Source organism: Dermacentor variabilis, chromosome 2 (assembly GCF_050947875.1).
Source record: "Dermacentor variabilis isolate Ectoservices chromosome 2, ASM5094787v1, whole genome shotgun sequence".
NCBI lineage: Eukaryota > Metazoa > Arthropoda > Arachnida > Ixodida > Ixodidae > Dermacentor > Dermacentor variabilis.
In genome coordinates, this window is record NC_134569.1 from 165,889,902 (window position 1) to 165,895,901 (window position 6,000).

Below are 6,000 nucleotides of genomic sequence, written 5' to 3' on the forward strand. Positions count from 1 at the left end.
AGTAAGGGTTAAGGACGGGATTCCAAGGGAAGGGAAGCCTAGCAAGGGGCGGCAGAAAGTTAGGTGGGCGGATGAGATTAAGAAGTTTGCAGGGATCACATGGCCACAATTAGTACATGTCCGGGGTTGTTGGAGAAGTATTGGAGAGGCCTTTGCCCTGCAGTGGGCGTAACCAGGATGATGATGATGATGGCATACAAATTTCAAGTTGGCCCACCCCGAAATTTCAACTTGGCCTAGTACCAAATTTAAGTTAGCGCACCTTCAAGTTTCAAGTTGGCCCATCTCCCAATTTCTCCAAATTTCAAGTTGGCACACCCCCAAATTAAGTTGGCGCACGCCGAAATTAAAATTGGCCCACACCCAAGTTTATGCTGATTATGCAGATTAGTATTGTGCAAATTATGCAGATACAAAGCATTACAGCTTTCGCGTGACGTACAGATCTTGCTGCGGTACTCGCCAAAGAATGCTTACGCATTAATATACGCTGGGAGTGCCTATTAACTAGCAGGCATATGTTGGTCCGTCCACCTTCCGAATGTGCTAGTGTACCGAGAGCGGTGTGTTGCCGCAGACACTACGTTGCAGGTCCCGCCTGTTGCGCAGCCAACTGGCGTGGGAGGCAGTCCACAGCCGCTTGCCTAACAGCCGTGTCTGCTTATTATGGTCGCCAAAAGATGGCGCTACTAGCGGACGTGCTTCCTATTGCTGCATGTGGCTGGCGCTCTAAGCAGCCTCCGCATAAAACCCCTTTTAAGCTCCTCAGAGCACAGGCCACGCGCTCGCGCGCTACCTTTCATAAAGGACTACTCTATACAAAGAAGTTCGTGCAGGTGGCCGATGTACATGGTCTTCTTATGACAGATGCGCATTGGCGCAGTGGCGACTACGGGCAAAATTAGGAAAGGAAGAACTTCAGTTAGGATGAACTTAGGAAGAACTTAGTTAGAAGAGGAAGAATTTCAAATACAAAAAAAAAATAGAAAATTTCCGCCTTACTTTTAAGTCGTGAAAGTTAACCTGTAAGGACATGCTACTGCAGCAGTAATACCCGTTATGAGTAAATATAGCTCTCGGGCTTTGAGAAGATTCGAGGGTCCCAGACTGGACAGGAATAGTTTATTTTCTTTCGTACTACTGTCGAATATGCTACTAGTTTTACAGAAAGTGGTGCGAGTATCAAGGACAGCCGCAAGTAACCAAGATCGCAGTTAGGTTTCTCGCGTATTTTACAGTGATAGCATTACTAGCCTAGCAACACGGATTTCACTTCTGTCTTGAGGAATAAAGACCCGCACATACTGAAATAAACTTGACGATCATTTTAGCATATACGCTAAACAGGGTGAATGCTAAAGCCTGCGCGCTCACCCGTTCATTAAATTACTTGACATTTTCATTCGAATGCGTTCTTGCTATTTATTACTTGTTTTCTCTCACCAAAAGTCGTGCGTTCGTGTGCCTTAATTGACGCTATACCTTAATGAACTGCTCCCTGGTTAACACCGAAGCTCGTGGGTTAGACTGCCTGAATTAACTCTATCCTCAATAACTTTGCCCTTTCTTTTGGTACGATGCAACGCATCGGAGCTAGCCATGGAAGGAGCCGACGACGAACGCGCCAGCAGTAGCGCGAGCGCGTGTCTGCGCCAGGCAAGCTAACATTTTGTGCACCGCAGGCTGCGCTTTCCGCTTAAAACCATCAGGAGTGCGAGCCACAAAATGCTTTCGCCTTAATAATGTGTGACCGATGGCGGACTCGAACCTCGGTCGTCGAGAACAGTAGCCCAGTGTCATTAGGCCACGATCCCATGCATACTTCTCTCAATCCAAACCCGGCCAGCTCTTTAGAACGCTCGGTGTTTTCAGTCTATGGCGCTTCCTCGTCTTCGTGACACTCTAAATACAGTTGCACCCTCTGGGGTGTATACGTGCCACACAATAATCGTCATATGTCTTGCTGCGTTTTCTTTCTTGAAGATGCCGTGCTCGCTATTTTCCTGTCGAGAATGCTATGTCGTGCTGATAAAGCGCATGTCGTTCGTGACTTGGAAGTGTACCGGGCTAGCAGCGTTAAGAAAACTAAGTACGGACAAGAGAGATGAGGCTTATTGTTGTGTGGCAAGATACGACCTAAAGGGTGTAATTTTTTTCAAGAGTGTGTGTGTGAAAAGAAATCCAATATCAACATAAACATGAAAAACATAACTTATCTGATCCGCGCCGGCTGGCGCGGGGCGACGAGGGGTGTTTCTGCCGAGTTAGCGCAGCTTTGTCAGCGCCTCATTTGCCGCCAACATAGGAAACGATGTGCGGTGCCGGAACTAAGCATAATCGCGCTTTGATAACCGCAGATGACTTGTGAATTTCTTTCCAGCGTTAGTCGGACGCGTCATGAGCAGACGCACGTCATCTAACGCCGGTGCGCCAGGGTCAGGCGGAGTGATATGTCTGGCCGTGCTTTCGCGCGTTATGAGCAGTTGTGAGGCATACACAGGAGGCACGAACACGTCGTCAATGCCGATACAAACTCTTGCAACGACACACCATGTAAATCAGTACCGCGCAGGCACATCAACTACATACACCGGATCTGTGAGCGGCTAGACGAAGTGACAAGCAAGCACGGGCCAGCGATTCGGCGGTAAATTGTAAATTCCCATGGGCTATAGAGCAAGCCACGCCGTTGAGTTGCATGCCCAGAAAGAATGGCGACTGGTGAACGTCACAAAAGCACTCGCACGAGGTCTAGAGTATTAAGCTATTGTATTGAATTCTATACTCAAAGTGTATTGAATATAGAAATTTACCCAGTATTGCAATTCGACTAGGCAGTAGCTTCAATGCAGTGTTCGTTCAATGGTGCTTAGTATGTCAAATATTTCACCCCGTCTAGACTCGCGACTGAATGTACGCTCACTCGAATGTACGCTCAATGTACGCTCACTGGTACGCTCACAGCGGTACAGCTCACTCCTTTGGCTTGGCCAGGAGAGATAAAGATCGTGTCTCGTTTAGTGCAAGAAAACAGAAAGCAGACATGACTTAGGTAAGCACCGACAAGTGTTGTTTTTACGTTCAGGCCTAAATGTAGGATATTTTTTTGCGTCTTCCGTACAACTAACCGTATCAGTTGCTCTCACTTATATGTATTGCTTGTAGTGTGCATTTGTGCAAGAATATATTTATTGTCGCATTTATAGATTTCTCAACTATCATCGTAGCTTTGAAGAAATGCGTCCACTTTTCCCGAGCTCGCTCACTGCATCTGGGGAGGCGATATCTGTCACGCTACCTACATCGTCGAGTAGAACTTTTAGCAGCTGTGTCGCATGACATGCAGATTCTGTTGCGCACGCCCATACAGATACCAGTTACGAAGCTTACATCAGGGCTTTCTTGGCGGCCTTTCTCGCCATTTATTTTAGAGCCTAATGATCTGGTGTTACACAAGAATATACTTCGGACATAACCCGCCCGATGTAGGAAAGGCTGAGGGTGTTGTGTTTCTGGCGCAGACTCTCATTTACTCAGGTCGACGTCTCGAGTTAAACCCGAACTGTAAAGCTTTAAATCGGCTCTATTACGTTACCGCTCTTGCATTGAAAGTGTAACGCCCACTACCGGATCTTCATTTGTACTATAATAGCGGATGTTAGTCGCCACACACAGCCTCATGTTTCAAATAAACTGTCGCGAACATTGATACGCGTAGATTTATTTTTGTTTGAAAGATGCGTGTGCTGAGTGCTGGTGATGCAAGGCCAACGTACCTTAGTAACAGGTTTTATTAATCCAAATTAAGGCAATTGTTTACGCAAGCAATGATATACAAATGGTTATGCTGTTACTTGAGCTCTAAGAAAGCCTGAAAATTAAGGGTATCTACCTCAATTTTTTATACGTATTGTGTTTGCCCCATCGCTCTGATTACAGCGATCTTTTGTCGAATTGAACCTATACGATGCGATAGCGCATTGGTGTTTTCTAACGCAAAGATCAACTATGGGGTTGTTGTCGTAAGCTTGCCTTGGCAACAGGGCCATTTGCAAACTCACACATGTATAACGACGGAAACATCCTAAGTGACTAAGCCAATCACTGTTTCGGTTAATCCTGGAGCCTCAGCAGTCATGGATGCATTACGGAATCAGGGTGTAGACGAGCCCTATGTAAAAATACTGAAAGATATCTATAGCGGCTCCACAGCCACCCTAGTCCTCCATAAAGAAAGCAACAAAATCCCAATAAAGAAAGGCATCAGGCAGGGAGATACGATCTCTCCAATGCTATTCACAGCGTGTTTACAGGAGGTATTCAGAGACCTGGATTGGGAAGAAATGGGGATAAAAGTTAATGGAGAATACCTTAGTAACTTGCGATCCGCTGATGATGTTGCCTTGCTTAGTAACTCAGGGGACCAACTGCAATGCATGCTCACTGACCTGGAGAGGCAAAGCAGAAGAGTGGGTGTAAAACTTAATCTGCAGAAAACTAAAGTAATGTTTAACAGTCTCGGAAGAGAACAGCAATTTACAATAGGCAGCGAGGCACTGGAAGTCGTAAGGGAATACATCTACTTAGGGCAGGTAGTGACTGCGGATCCGGATCATGAGACGGAAATAATTAGAAGAATAAGAATGGGCTGGGCTGCGTTTGGCAGGCATTCTCAGATCATGAACAGCAGGTTGCCATTATCCCTCAAGGGAAAAGTATATAACAGCTGTGTCTTACCGGTACTCACCTACGGGGCAGAAACCTGGAGGCTTACGAAAAGGGTTCTACTCAAATTGAGGATGACGCAACGAGCTATGGAAAGCAGAATGATAGGTGTAACGTTAAGGGATAAGAAAAGAGCAGATTGGGTGAGGGAACAAACGCGAGTTAATGACATCTTAGTTGAAATCAAGAAAAAGAAATGGGCATGGGCAGGACATGTAATGAGGAGGGAAGATAACCGTTGGTCATTAAGGGTTACGGACGGGATTCCAAGGGAAGGAAGCGTAGCAGGGGGCGGCAGAAAGTTAGGTGGGCGGATGAGATTAAGAAGTTTGCAGGGACGGCATGGCCACAATTAGTACATGACCGGGGCTGTTGGAGAAGTATGGGAGAGGCCTTTGCCATGCAGTGGGCGTAACCAGGCTGATGATGATGACGGAGCAGACGGCATCACGTGCAGGAGACACAACAAACCATTGAGAAGGTATTTCTCAAGTCTGTCAAGAGAACATTGGAAAGAAATAAGCAGAAACCATCCTTGATTATTATCTCTGTCATGGGTGCCATTCCGGAAAGGTAGAGGACGCAAATGCGTGCAAAGAGCGGTGACGATGGTATGACGACGATTGGAAGGCGACCTCGGGATGAAGACGCTAGAGTGGGGACGATTCTGTGACGAACGAAGCATGACGAACTTGGCATGACAATGTTGCACGACGATTGCGCGACAAGCATGAGGTGGCGACGTTGGAGTGATGACGACAATATGACGACGATGGTGTGAAGTTGACGGTTTGACGATCATGTGACACCGATGCTACAGTGATGCCATCTATATAAAAATTATTAAATTTAAATGATGACTATGGCATGAGGACAAGGATTTGACGATGAATGTATTGAAACGACGATGTGTCATCGATGGCATGATGACAAAGGAACGCCGAAAGTGGAATGGCGACGACAGCGTGACGACTAAGGCATGACGACCATAGTTTGGCGACCCTGAAATTGTTACGACAAAATGACGACGTTGCAACAAGACGCCATCATAACAGCGACTTTTTGATGACGTCGCGATGTCGACACTGGCATAACAACGATGGAATAATGACAACGGCACACGAAGACGGCTCAGTGACCACCACAGAGTGAAAACGGCTAAAGAGGACAGTGACAAAGTCAGAATGGCCAGACTGTCATAAAGGTAATTAAATGCCAATGACAAAATAAGGGTGACATCATGAAGAGGACGCATACCTGCCAAACTGTCAGGCC